We start from the raw sequence: 15,668 nt of genomic DNA on the forward strand, positions 1-15,668 counted from the left end.
TTCTTCTGAGCAAGGCATAGTGGTTAAAGCTACAGGCTTGGCACTCTGAGGTTGTGGACTCAAACCTAATGCTGCTCCTTGTGACCCTAGATAAGTCACTAATCCCCCCATTGCCCCAGGTACATTAGACAGATTGTGAGCCCACTGGAACAGACAGGGAAAAATACTTGAGTACCTGAATAAATTCATGTAAACCGTTCTGAGATCCTCTGGGAGAACATTGCATGAAAAGCTTCAGCCTCAGAGCTGGTATTGTGACATCACAATGCCTCATTCCACCAATGCCTAAGAGCCAACCTCATCAGTGATGTCACAATAGCTTGATTGTCCTAGACTTGGCTCACTTTATTACATTTTGATTTCTAGAGCGGTACAGTGGTTAAAACTACAGCCTCAGCACCCTACTGCTCCTTGTGACCCTGGGCAAGTCACTTAATCCCCCCATTGCCCCAGGTACATTAGACAGATTGTGAGCCCACTGGAACAGACAGGGAAAAATGCTTGAGTACCTGAATAAATTAATGGAAACCATTCTGAGCTTCCCTGAGAGAACGGTATAGAAAATTGAATAAATCCTTATATTCCTTATGTATCTTTATTAAGTATGGATAGGTTTGTATGTTTTATTGTCTCAAATGACTTTATTTGTTCCCTCCAATTTTTAATATTGTTATACGCATTGAAAATACTTGATATTGCGTTTAAATCAAAACTACAATAAACTTGAAACTTAAACTTGAAATAAATAACGTGCAGTGCTGCATGCCGGTACTGCTATAGAAATAATAAATTGTTGTTGTCCTGTAAAGGGCACTAAAACTGCTAAATCTGGTCCTATATGAGGTCTACACCAACTATGGATTGCAACCCTTGACTGTGTTATGAACTATCTTGCATTACATTAAACCACATTATATGGGGGTCTTCGGTGTACAGTGCACTTCTGAAAATACTCCAGGATGGGTGACTCTTTCTCTCTCCCCCCCCTACTTAGGAAACAAGCAGCCTAAAGCTTGTTAACCCAAATCATTCTACAACAGGGATCTCAAAGTCCCTCCTCGAGGGCCACAATCCAGTCGGGTTTTCAGGATTTCCCCAATGAATATGCATGAGATCTATGTGCATGCACTGCTTTCAATGCATATTCATTGGGGAAATCCTGAAAACCCAACTGGATTGCGGCCCTCGAGGAGGGACTTTGAGATCCCTGTTCTACAACTATCCTGCTCTCGTATAAACCCAACTATTTCCACCTGGAAAGCAACTCTCATCTCTTGCTACTTTTGTCTTTACCAGGTCACTTACTTCTGAGAAATGCCCCTTGTTAAAGTATAGGCCAACTTCTAGGAGATCTCTAGAGAGAGTCTCCACAGCCACACTATGAACTCAGCCTAGGCCCTCCCAACCTCCCTTCATCCCACCCACCCCTAGACTCACTTTACTTATACAAACTCACCCATCAATCAACCTCAACACCCTCCACCTGTTGCCAAGTCCAACCTACACAGAATAAAGGTAACAAAATTAAAACTTCAACAACCCAAAATGCTATACCTTAAACTTGTAATAATCTTGCCCATCGTGGGCTTTCCTATCCTGGTCATCATCAACCAGGGCAGATATGCTGACCCAAAAAACTCCCCACAGAAAAACCCTCCCAACACATTACATTACATTACATTAGGGACTTCTATTCCGCCTATACCTTGCAGTTCAAGGCGGATTACAAAAGAGCTAACTGGACATTTCCAGCGAAGTTACAACAGTTTTGGGGGTTTTTTTTGGCTACAAGGGAGGAGAGGTACCTGGATTAATTCCGGAAGAACTTGCAAATTGGATATTAAATTGACTGTACGTTACTGTGTGATATAACAAATAGATTACAGTTAGAGTACAAATAAGATTACGTTACATTTCAGGGATCTGAATACTTGGTTGGTGTTTTGGGGAGGAAGAGATTATTTAAGTGGAGGTTTTGGGGGAGAATTTGTCTAGGAGGAGGGGGAAGGGTTGGGTTAAGATATCTAGATAAATTTTTTGAAAAGTAGGGTTTTGATTTCTTTTCGAAAAGTTTTGAAGTCGCCCGTTGCCGTCAACAGGTTGGAGATGGAGTGGTTAAGTTTTGCTGCTTGCGTCGCCAGAAGGTTATCAAACATCTTTTTGCGCTGAGTGCCCTTGAGTGGAGGAAAGGCAAAAGGGTTCGGAGTTCTTCTTTGTCTTGAGGTGAGGATCTGGTTTAGGCGGTTGTTTAGATAGGGGGGGTGGAGCAGTTTAATGCTTTGAATAATAGACAGTAGAATTTGAATTGAATTCGTGCTTGCATAGGTAGCCAGTGAGAGTCTAGGAAGGCAGTTGTAATATGATCATATTACAGTCTCTACAACCCATTTTCTCATACACCCCCCCAACAAAAAACGTATCTATCACCCTCATAAATGCCAGATCAGCAAATAACAAAGGCATCATACTAAAAGACCTCACAGATAGAAACTGGGACATATTCTAGATTACTAATACCTGGTTTAAAAACAATGATAACTACACTACATATATGCCCTTTAGGTTATCAAGTTTTAGCAGGCTCTCGTACCCACAAAAAAGGAGGAGGAGTAACAGCCATACCTGCCCATGACAAATGGATTCCAGAGAAATGTATATTGGTACAAGATCCCAATATGGGTCACATTAGGATAAAAACTTGTATAACTAGGGCAAATTATAACCTGGAAATTCTGTATTTGCTTGTACTAGACTACTAGTTTGTATCAAGTTAGGATACAACCCTTGTATTGTAAACTTGTTTTATAATGATGTCAAATTGAAACCTGCAACTATATACTGTAATATGTATATTTAACCTGTAATCTGTTCTGAGCTCTTTGGGGACAATGGGAGAGAAAACAAATTAAATAAATAAATTAAAAAATATGCAACAACAACAGTACGAGGGGCCACTGAAAAGTTCTCAGCCCAACCAAGAAGAGAATGATGTGGAGCCATGAAACTTACAAGCCATTCCATACTTTTCTTGACACTTTTCATTTCATATTAAAGTGTCAAGAAAAGTGTGGAATAACTTGTAAGTTTCCTGGCTCCACATCATTCTCTTCTTGGTTGGGCTGAGAACGTTTCAGCAGTCCTTCCTATTGTGATGTCATAATGCCTCATTCCACCAGTGCTTAAGAGCCAGCCTCACTGGTGATGCCACAATGGCTTGCTTTCCCTATACTTGTGCCCATTTGCTAGATGCATTTGCCTCATTGAAACAAAAAGTGTCAAGAAGTGTGGAATAACCTGTAAGTTTCATGGCTCTCTTCTTGGTTGGGCTGAGAACTTTTCAGCGGCCCCATATATTGTGATGTCATAATGCCTCATTCCACCAATGCCTAAGAGCCAGCCTCACTGGTGATGTCACAATGGCTTGTTTCCCTATACTTGTTCCCATTTACTAGATGCATTTGTCTCATTGAATTGAAAAGTGTCAAGAATATCTCCCCTATCTACTGGAAAAGAGTTTACCAGGGTAAGTATATAATCTCTTTATTTTTTGTAAACTGCTGTGAACTTCCATGAGGTATTGGTGGTATAAAAATAAAGATTGTATTGTATTATAAGTTTCATGGCTCCATATCATTCTCTTCTTGCTTGGGCTGAGAACTTTTCAGCGGCCCCTCATATTATGATGTCATAATGCCTCATTCCACCAATGCCTAAGAGCCAGCCTCATCGATGATGTCACAATGGCTTGGTTTCCCTATACTTCTGCCCATTTGCTAGATGCATTTGCCTCATTCAAACGAATAACTTGGAATAAGTTGTACGTTTCCTGGCTCCACATCATTCTCTTCTTGGTTGGGCTGAGAATGTTTCAGCGGTTCTTCCTATTGAGATGTCATAAAGCCTCATTCCACCAATGCCTAAGAGCCAACCTCATCGGTGATGTCACAATGGCTTGATTTCCCTACACTTGTGCCCATTTACTAGATGCATTTGCCTCAGTGAAATGAAAAGTATCAAGAGAAGTGTGGAATAACTTGTAAGTTTCATGGCTCCACATCATTCTCTTCTTGGTTGGGCTGAGAACTTTTCAGCGGCCCTTCGTAGGTTGCAACCCTTGACTATGTTATGAACTGTCTTGCATTATACTGAGTTCCATTATTTGGGGACCACAGTGTACAATGCAACAGCAGCAATGATGGGTTGCTAACCTTGACTGCATTATGAACTATCTTGCATTACATTAAACCACATTATTTGGAGTTTACAGTGTAGTTGCACTCCATGTTCATCTAATTTGTCAACTCGTGATGAAAATGTGAAAAATATCCTAATAGATTATACTTCTTAACTGAAACAGGCTCACTGTATTGCTCCTATACAATCAAATTATCTTAAATGCAGAACACAGTATAAAAATTCAATATAGGAAATCCCCCTCTAGCTATATTGATTTAAATATGACAAATAGTTTATTTATGTTCCATTTCAGGATGACTTATTTTTCTGCATAACCTTCTTGAACTAACTCCTAATCCAAAAGCCATAATATGAGGGTTTTTCCCCAAGTTACACCAGCCCCAATTTCAGTTTGGTTTCTAAAGAAAGTTAAAGAAACAGCAAAAATAAATGTCTACATGGCACGACTTGGAATTAAAAATGTCAATTCTATGAAGTTAGAAAAGGCAAAATCATTGAGGAAAGTCTATGAAAATATAACTGATTTGGCCAAAAAAACCCAAATTATTATTATTCAAGCCTATCTCATGCATTTGTAGCTGCGTCTTACTGGTTTGGAATCTGCCAACATATATTTTCTCCATTAGGCAAGGAGACAGTGTGAATCCTGATATTTTTCTTTTTTTTTTAAAAAAAAATGACCATTGATGATGATAATGGTTGTTTGTTTTTTTTTATCCGACAGAACACGCAGTTCTAAATGCTAAGGTAAAAGAAAAATTCCTTGGCTGAATATTCTGGGAAAATAAAAGAGGTAGGTACGCCTTGACAGAATATCATAAGCCCGTATTAAACTCACCCAATGTCAACAGTTCATAAAGTCCTTTGTTCTTGTAAAAGGGTCTTTAATTTTTAACATAAACTCGCGCTTTGATATGCACGAGCTTTAGTCAAATGTGAATATGTGTGTAATAGGATTTAATGGATTATCATCTGCATTTTCCAAAGATGTCAGGTCCTCTTGGCTCTGATGGAGTGGCACGTAATGTAAATTTAATTTGAAGTGATGTATGGAAGGCTCGAGGTGGAAACTCTGCGATTCCCTAACTGCCACGAGAGGCTCTTTGGGTAGCATCTGGATTAGACTGCACCACATGCCCGGCAGCACCTACTAACTAGGATTAATGAGGTGGCCTGTTCACCAGTGATCCAAAAAAGGCATGCTACATTTACTCTTAACAATATGAATAGGAGGGTCAGTTTCCTTTGGGGGCACGTTGTTTGATGAAACTTAATGATGGTCTCGAGGGTAGCTGTAATAAATATGCCCTATTGAAGGTACCTTTTTTTTTTTTTTTTTTTTTTTGCAAATTTGATTTTTTTTAAAAAATGATAACATTTGGCTTTTCTTGCACGAGGGCTGGCAAAGGTTTAGGCTGCAACTAGAAACATTTAAACACAGCGCAGATTGATCTTTAGTGAGACTAGAGAGTGCATTGAAGGTTTTATATATATATATATATATAAATCAGAAGCTAGTTTTCTTTTTCTACTTTTTGGCTTTTTACAAGTTACAAAATTCCTGCTGAAATATTAATCAAATGGATGACGGAAAGCCAGGAAGGCAGATGGACAAATATAGCCCATATCTATATGCATTTAAACGAAGCAATATTAAGTGAAGCAAAAGTCCCTAATATAACATAGTCTCAATTGATTTAGGAAGGGACATTTTATTTTGTCTTTCTGTCTAAGCACATCGAATAAAATCTCAGCTAATTCCAAATTCTCCCTGTCATCACAGTTTTCAGCCAAAGTCTATAATAAATGGTCGGAAGATGAGCTGCAACTGAATGAATAGTGAGTGGAATTCATCAGCCAGCATAGAGTCCAGATCCAATTATATGTATTCATTAAGTGATAATGATATCATGGTCTTTAACTAGGAAGAAAAGACCGTAATTGAATAATAACAGTTGTACAATCCCAGTGGAACACGCTTTCCATCCCAGCATAGCAACCCTCGGGGATGATGCAGGATTGATGGAATTCTATTACTCTTTGATAGATTTATTATGAAGGGCTGAGTGGACTTGCTGCATCACTTTGTCACTCACGCTAATCAGGATCGTAAGGCCCCGAGCGCGCAACCCTTTTGTATCCCTTTGACAAAGACAAGGTTAGGGGAGGATGACAGACACCCAGACCTTTACAAACCCATACAGCAAGATGAAATGGGCCAGCTGAGCTCTGGGCAGGAGCTGAATTTCAATTTGTTTATCAATGGCTCACATGTGCAGCACCATAAGGATATTTGTCAGAGGAGCAACACTGAGGCTAAACTCTTTTGTTTGGCAAGTGGAGCTTGGAAAAATATTTATTGAACTATAAAAAAAAAAAAAAAAAAAACCACCCTGGCTAAATGAAAGTAGTTTTTGCTCTAAATGGGAGAGAGAACGGCTTGCACTCTTCTGTATAAAAATGTCAATATGCTTTTTCTAAATGTATTTCCCTCCACTTACCACCTCTTGTTTTTACCTCATTAATACGGAATTGTGGACTTATTTTAGAAAAGGCCATCTTCTTCAAGAAACAGTGTAGCAGAACCAGAGTCCTGCGTGATTTAGTCCTATGGAGAGACTGCGGTTTTATGTTGCTTGACAGAGCAAAGAGAATATTGTGGGACTTGCTCCCTGAAGCCCAAAATTTCAAGCGAGCCACATTCTCTGGCCGCCAGTCTGACTTTTCGACGCAATTCAGTGTTGAATTCAAATGGCAGGCCACGACACTTGTCACTCTGGTTCACTAGTTGTCAGCATCCAGCAGAGCCGGATGGTTAGACCATTTTCCTACACTTTTTTCATTACATCAGCTACAGAAATCATGAGAAGAATAAATGAGGCTCCTTTCAACACTCCAAGGGATGGTTCTAATAACGGCATAACTATTGGTTTTTAAAAAAATCTTTTTTAGCACTGCAGGTCAGGAAGAAGGAATAGCGGCAATGCTTACTGAGGTTTGCTGGCTCTGGTTGCTACATATAAACCTGGACCAGCACTTCAGCAGTGTGGAAATGTGATCTGGCTTCCTCTTTGTTTCTTTTTTTTTTTCTCTCTCTCTTTCTCTCCTCTCTTTCCCTGACGAGACAATGTACTCGGTACTGCTCACAGCAATGACTAACTTAAGTGGTTGCACTGCAAACTGCATTGTCGTGGACTGTCAGTCCCTGCTGTAAATGCTGACATCTTAAAAACTGGAAGCACACTTAGGGCTCTATTCTCATCAGAAATGTGATTTGCATGGTCTTTTTCAGCGAATCCTCCTCGGGGCTTTCTCAGATTTGATCCCAGGGTGGTTAATTTCCATCCTACATCCTGACTGGCTGTGCAGTGTCCTGGGGGGTTGCTTGGGCTCCAGGCTTTGGTCGCTCTTTTTGCTTGTGTCTTTTGCTCGTGTGCCCATATATAAAAGGTAGTCCACAGTGAGAGTGTCGGAAAGAATTCTGGAAAGGTCTTGGAATAATAACATATTGGCAGTTGCAGTAGAGTTATTAGCAAAAAACAAAAGGAATTGACCCCAAAATATCCACAAAGAAGAAAATCCAGAGAAAAAAAAAAAAAATAAACTCTGTGGAGTGACGATGTTCCTAAATGGACTTTATTTAAAAGTATCAAAGTTCCAAAGGTACACTGAAATCATCCACATAAAATAATTCCATCCACATAAAAGTAAATCATCCACATAAGAGCCTTAAAGGACCTAGTTCGCTAGGGATACAGAACCCAACACGGTCCGCGTTTTGACAAAAAAATCTTCTTCAGGGGTCCCTGGGGAGTCCTATAAAGGTGAGTACGTGGGAAACAATTGTGTGGTGAGCCGGAAGTGAGACACTGCTTGCGTTTGCAATGGAAAAAAAAACTAGGTCCTTTGGAACTTTGATACTTTCAAATAAAGTCCATTTAGGAACATCGTCACTCCACAGAGGTTTTTTTTTTGGTTTTCTTATTAGAACAGAAAACAAAAAGAACCGACCAAAGATCCGGAAAAGCCCAGTATCCCTTTTATAATCTGGGAAGGTGTTGAGGGAGGCAACTATGGCAATCGCCCTGGACCCCCAGGTCACGAGAGACCCCATAAATTGTCTGATATTGATGGAGGAGTTGCCCGCAAGCAGTGCTTTGGTCCCCCACATCACTTTTTTGCCCTTTGCACCGGCCCTGTATCCCAAAAGGTAGCAAGAATCAATGTTCTGATGATAAGCAGCGGGGTAACCCAAATGTAACAATTGATGAATTTTTGTCCAAGAACTTAAACTCGGTTATGTTAATTACTGCATATTCCAGAGTTTAATTATGTATGAGTGAAAAAAAAAAAATTTTCCCCCAATTTGTTTCAAATGTACTACTTAGTAACTTTGGGGGAAATTCTAATAAAAAAAACGCCTATGTTAATTGAGAAATGCCATTTAAAATGGCAAATCCCCTCCCTCAATTAAAATTCCAATTAAAATTTAAGCGCCTGCTGGCGCCTAAATAAAAAGTGCCGGAATTACACCTACGTAGCCGCTTTATGGAGCTTCATACCACTAAGGGCATTAGGCACTATAAAGCACCTACGTAGGCTCGATTCACAACAAAGATAGGTGCCAGAAATGTAGGCCTGGAAATCTCTGGCCTACATTTCTGGGGCCTATCTTTCCTGGAGGCATGATTCTCTAGTCTGCGCCATTGTGTGACTGACACACGATAGGCGGCTGCTGATATCGGTGCCGTATAGAAAATCTGGGCCATCGTGGCATGCCTCCTACTCTTTGTACTTTAAAAAAAAAAAAAAGTAAACAACTATTCTGAATTTGCCCAAGACACTTTGAAGTAGGGAATTATAGGCTGGTAAATCTGACTTCTGTGGTAAGCAAATTAATGGAAATGCTTTTAAAACAGAGAATGGTGAAGTTTCTGGAATCTGGTGGATTACAGGACCGGAGGCAACATGGATTCACTAGAGGTAGGTCTTATTAGTCAAATCTGATCAATTTCTTTGACTGGGTGACCAGAAAATTGGATAGAGGATGTGCGCTAGATGTGGTTTATTTAGATTTTAGCAAAGCCTTTGATAGTGTTCCACAAAGACGTCTAATAAATAAACTAAGTGCCCTCGGGATGGGCCCCAAAGTGACAGGCTTGGTCAGGAACTGGTCGAGTGGAAGGTGACAGAAGGTAGTGGTCAATGGAGATGGCTCTGAGGAAAGGGATGTTGCCAGTGGTGTGCCTCAAGGTTCTGTTCCTGGGAAAGTTCTTTTTATAGAAAACTGCATTGGCTGACGATGGAGGCAAAGATCATCTTCAAGTTTGCTTGCCTCTGCTTCAAAACCTTAACAGGTTCATCCCCAATCTACCTGTCGCACCATTTTGAATTTCCAGGCCCCACCCGCACACCCTGTTTGCCTTCCCGTCCTTAAAGGGCTGTATCTACAAGAGATTCCTTGATAGATCTCTATCATTCCAAGCAGGCAAATGGAATAAATGTCTAACCACCCTCATTTCAAATGAACCCTCCTACCAAACCTTTAGGAAATCAATCAAAACCTATCTCTTTGATAAATTTCTCTGACTCCCTTCCTGCCTTGTATCTCTGATATGCCTCCGGATATACCTGACTACTCTTGACTTGCTAAGGTAACCTGAAAGTCTTTCTGTATCATCGCTGTCTCTGTAAACCACTCTGAACTCTTATGGTACTGCGGAATACAAAAATAAAGCTATTATTATTAACATTTCTATAAGTGATATTGCTGAAGGATTGTCAGGTAAGATTTTCCTCTGAAGATAATACCAAAAATCTACAATAGACACCCCAGATGGTGTGAATAACATGAAGAAAGACCTAGCAAAGCTTGAAGAATGATCTGAAATTTGGCAGCTAAAACGTAATGCTAAGAAATGCAAGGTCATGATTTTGGGCTGCAAAAACCCAAAGGAATGGTACAGTTTAGGGAGTGAAGAACTTATGTGAAACCGGCAAGTGAGATACTGTGTTTTAAACATTCAAACATAAGTACCACTTTTTTCCTTGCACATATTATTTAAAATTGTTGAGAAACTTTTTGCTAGTGGAAGGAGTATTGCCTCATGGTTTGAACTTTGAATATATCAGTTAAAGTATGCAAGGACGACAGTATAAAAAGGAGATTTTTCAGCCTGTGAAGTAGTTTTCCTATCTAGCACTGCCTGCAAGATAAGTTCTGGTGACGTGTGGGGATCTGAGGCTTTTCCTCCTTCTGAAAGTGTTCCATTGAAGCTTGTCTTTTCAAGGTGTGGACAGTTGATGAGTTATACAACACAACAATATCATGAGAGGTATATTTTTGGTTAATTGAATTGTTCTCTCAGCAATCTGCATATTTTTTGCTTAAATAGTGGGGTTCCCCAAGGATCTGTGCTGGGATCACTGCTTTTTAAAAACATATTTATCAATGATCTAGAGATGGGAATAACGGTTCATAGACAACAGCGTGAAAGACAAAGGCGCGCGCCGACAACTGAGCGCAAGACGGAGGCGCGCGCCAAAGAAAATTACAGTTTTTAGGGGCTCCGACGGGGGGTTTTGTTGGGGAACCCTCCCACTTTACTTAATAGACATCGCGCCGGCGTTATGGGGGGGGGGGTTGGGGGGTTGTAACCCTCCACATTTTACTGTAAACTTTACTTTTTCCCTAAAAACAGGGAAAAAGTGAAGTTTTCATTAAAATGTGGGGGGTTACAACCCTCCAAACCCACCACAATGCGGCGCGATGTCTATTAAGTAAAGTGGGGGGGTTCCCCCCACGCCCCCCCATCGGAGCCCTAAAAACAGTAATTTTGAGCGGTGTGCGCCGCCGCGCTGCGCTCAATTGTCTGGGCGCGCCCTTGTCCCGGCGCACTTTTGACCTGACACCGGGAATAACTAGTGAGACAATTAAATTTGCTGATGACACACAGTTGTTCAAATTTGTTAAATCGCAAGAGGATTGTGACAAATTGCAAGAGGACCTTGTGAGACTCGGAGTCTGGGCAGCAAAATGGCAGATGACATTTAATGTGAGCAAGTGCAAAGTGATGCATGTGGGAAGATGTGAATCACTCGTTTACTCTTTCACAAAATACAAGGACTAGGGTGCATATGATGAAGCTACTAAGTAGTAGATTTAAAACAGACCAGTGAAAATATTTCTTCACGCAACATGTACTTAAACTCTGGAATTTGTTGCCAGAGAATGTGGTGAAATCAGTCAGCTTGGCCTGGTTTAAAAAAAGGTTTGGATAATTTCCTAAAAGAGAAGTCAATAGGCCATTATTAAGAAGGCTTGGGGAAATCCACTGCTTATTCCTAGGATAAGCAGCATAAAATCTGTTGGAAACAGGATGCTGTACTTGATGGACCTTCGGTCTGTATCAGTTTGGCAATTCTTATATCCTTTGAACTCGTATTCTGTCAATTAAAAGGAGATCGGACGCATCAACCCTTAGGTCTTATATTATATTACAGATCCCCCAGACCCTGGTCTAAATATGTATGAATTTATATCCAAAGCTGCATTGTCCAACACCCGCATGATACTAATAAGTGACTTTAATTTACCTTTGGAAAATAATCTAAATAAAGAGGGTAATGAGCTTAGACAATTTCCTGAAAATTTCTCATTTCTCATTACTGCAACAAACCCCATGCATGAAAAGGGACATACATTTGGGGAGGACGGGATTTAAAGTCAAATAAATAAATACATGCATGCATTAGATATGGTCACAGCAAACGAACCAGATCTACTGCCCTTCATCGAATGGTTACTGCTAGTTTGGTCAGACCACCACTTATGTAGGCTCCTACTAAACAGTGGAATATCTCACAAAAGCTCAAATCCACAAGGAAAACCAATTAATCGCCAACTGTTCTGGGAAAGGATGGGAGCTACTTTTCAGACAATCAGTTCAAACCCTGACATAAAGAATACAGAATGGAAGAAAGCCATAGACGGGCATTCTCAATAGGACGCTTAAGTTTGGACATTTCAGGCAGGATGTCCACAAATCCAGGAGAAAAAAATGTCCATTTTCAAAGCTGCCAGATGTTTGAAAATGACCTAGGTGTAAGTTTTGGTCCTCAGGACATCTACCTTTATTGGCCATTTTCAAAAATAAAAACGTCCACGTGAAAAACTGCACAAAAAGCAAGTTTTGTAGACATATCCAACTACCATGTCTGATCGTGGCAGAGACATCCTCATCAGGTGAGCCAGTTTTGGGGATTCCTGCCAGCTCAGCTGAAGGGGATTCCCCCTGCCAGGATCAGCTGGAGCCCTACGCCCCCCAATCACCTGACAACCCCGACATGCAGCAACACCCCTACACATTACCCAACACCACCTGCCATCAGGCAACACCGCTCCCCACACCACCCGACACCCCCATACCTTTCACTGCAAAATCGGCAGGAAGGAAGCCCACTCTCTGCTGCCTACACGGCCATGTACTATGAATGATGGCCTTCCCCTTCCCATTGCATCTTGGGATGCAGTGGGAAGGGCCTAAGACAATCAACAAATAGTTCGACAATGTTTTAATGTATTAATCGATTGAGATTATAAATTGTTATATTCTATAATATCATGACCAACAAGTGTAGCTATAGATGTCATAATGTAGGCACAATCAAATTGATTTAATGGGTCATAGCCAATTTTTGCATTTGAAGATGTCATGTTCATCTCAACCAGAATTCGAAAACCAAGCAAAGATTATGGCAACAAAATTTAAACAAAGGGGTACCCGATTGAGCATATTAGGGATGGCTATCAGAAAACTAAATTACAACACTGAGAAGATCTGAGTTGGAAACAAAAAACACCACATCTGGTATGCACTCTGAAATACATGTGTCACAAGGTATCCATAGAATTATTAAAAACCATTGACACATTCTTGAAACACAGAGTTGCTTCAAGAAAAAGGAACCTGGGTTCATTTCCATTGCATGCGATATGAGTAAAACCAGGACTGGCTCGGCCGCTCTTCCTGACCTGGACCCATTTGGTAACCCCCTAGACCAGTGTATCTCAAACTGTGTGCCTCCTGAGATTCCAAGCGTGCTGTGGCACACTGAGGAGGAAGAGAGGCGCCTGCCAGCTGACTTCCCTACATGGTACAGCACCAGCACTGCCCGATTCGCCGAAGGCCTGCATGTTGCCCCCTTCTCTCTAGCGTTTTCTGGCTTCCCCCCTGGCTTCCCGGTCTCACCTTTAAAGCTAATTACAGCAGCCTGCAGAGGATCGCCGGTAGGTAAAATGATTTTATTTCCAATATAGTGATTGAAATGTGTCAGTTTTGAGAATTTATATCGGCTGTGTATATTGTGTGTATATGAAAAATGAATGGAAAAAATTGCATTACAATTAGTAAAGGGGATGGGATCTGGGGCAGAGCTTGGGTGGGCTTAGAGAGGTCTGTGGTTGGGGTACTCAGTTGATATTTGTTTGACTTAGGGGGTACTTAGCATGAAGTAGTTGAGAAACACTGCTGTAGGCAATCAGCTGGCGCCAGTGCCTCTCCTTTTCTTCGGCCCTCTTCCCTGCTGGCATCCCCTACGGGCGTCTCAGGGCCCATCTGGAGGGCCTCTGCATATGCGCAGACGTCAAAGTGATGATGTCACCCATATGCGTGATGTCATCACGGTGACGTCCGCGCACTTCTGGGTGCCTCAAGCCTTGGTCACTACCTTTAGAGTGCCTCAGCTTGAGAAAGTTTGAGAGACACTGTCCTAGACAGTGCTTTTCTTTAAAATGGCTGCTCCTAAAGCCATTCTGTACATGACTGCGTATATTTAGTTTTATTTATGTACCCTTTATACCCTAGTAGTTGCTCGGACCCATAGCTGGCAAAATTACCCACCTCTAATTGAATCATTTGAGGCAGTCCTGGTTTTTATTTTACGTTCACAAAGCAGCGTAATATTTGTAGTTCCTGATTTTACTCGTTGACATCAGTGCTGTTGGTCCCATTATGCATCGGGATCGGGTTATCAGAAAGCCAGGACTGACTGAGATATGTCCCTAAAGGTGGCAGCTAGTCTAGGCCAAAGTGGGTTAGAAAATGCCCGGCAAGAGAGGTTGAGCTACTTCGTGTGCCTATCCTTTGCAATGTCACACACATATCCAAAAGCTCTCTGGTAAATAAAGAGAGCTTCGTTTTTTTCAGTTAAACACGCTTGGCCATACCAAGTGGTTTCCCGATTGTCTGATTAAAGAGCAATCTGTTTGTAACAGTCACCAGTGGCCAAGAAATCTACGGCCTGCCCTCCTGAGCTGCTCGAGCACTCTTTTCCTGGCTTGGAAAGACAAAACGTGTATAATAACTTGTACTGTGTCAGCAGAAAGGAGGAGTTTTTAGGAGCTCAGCTGCCAATGTACGGCTGGTGGAGACAGCCCAGGTTTGCTTCTGGTACACTGGCACCCCTTCCCCACCGTGCCAGTCTGTGAGCAGGCATCATTCCTCCTCAACAGATGGGCATGGGTACAGCCAGACCAGAGACCATGTGCAAGCAGGAAATATGTTTATTGTAGGTAGTATTCCCCAAATGACCGTTGGTCCTTAGATTCTGTATTAGCAGTTAAAGAAATGCCTGATCATTATTCGGCAATGAAAACTGGAAGAATGCAAATCCGGTTGCCCAACTGCTTCTGCGTTTTTGGCCACTTGATTCAGGCAATGTTGCCTAGATAGGCTGGAGCTTTGAAAAATGTGTTTTTTTAAAGATATGTTTAATCATACCACTAAGCATATTTTCTCTCTATGGTATTTTCCTCCATCTTTAGCAGTTTTTGTATAAGCTGCTGGTGAAATCATTTCAGAGCAAGGAGAGTAGGAGAGAAAATTGAAGCTATACTTGGATACAATAAGATATTGAAACTGTTTTTTTTTTTTTCTTTATTAATTTTCAAAACTACAACAGTGCAATACAACCAATGCAACTCTTAGTAAAACAATAAAAACACATTCTTCTTTCTCATGTTCATAATCATCCATTTTCCTCTCCCCCACTCCTTCACCCAAACAATTATCATTCCGTATAACACAAACATATATTATCATAAATATCCTATCTATTTTGAATAATGATATCTTCACACCCATCCCAATTATACATATTAAAAAATCAATATATGACATAAGAATCCCTCTCCTCCCCCCCGCCCTCGATATGTACCTTAGCAAAGAACAAACTGATTCACAGTCGACAAACAAAACCCTTCCTGACATGTGGAGCTTAGAGGGGTCCTTTTGCTAAGCTGTACAAAGAAATGAGCTTAACACGTCCTTATGCGAGTCTTTCCAATGCGCTAACTCCATTTATAGTGTGGCTGTCAAAATTGGATGCTTTCTGTTTGTTGACTATATGTAGGGTTGCCAGACTGCCTCTTTAAAAAAAGAGGACACCTGGCTCCACCCAATTTTACCTCC

This window comes from Geotrypetes seraphini, chromosome 12 (assembly GCF_902459505.1).
Source record: "Geotrypetes seraphini chromosome 12, aGeoSer1.1, whole genome shotgun sequence".
Classification (NCBI taxonomy): Eukaryota; Metazoa; Chordata; class Amphibia; order Gymnophiona; family Dermophiidae; genus Geotrypetes; species Geotrypetes seraphini.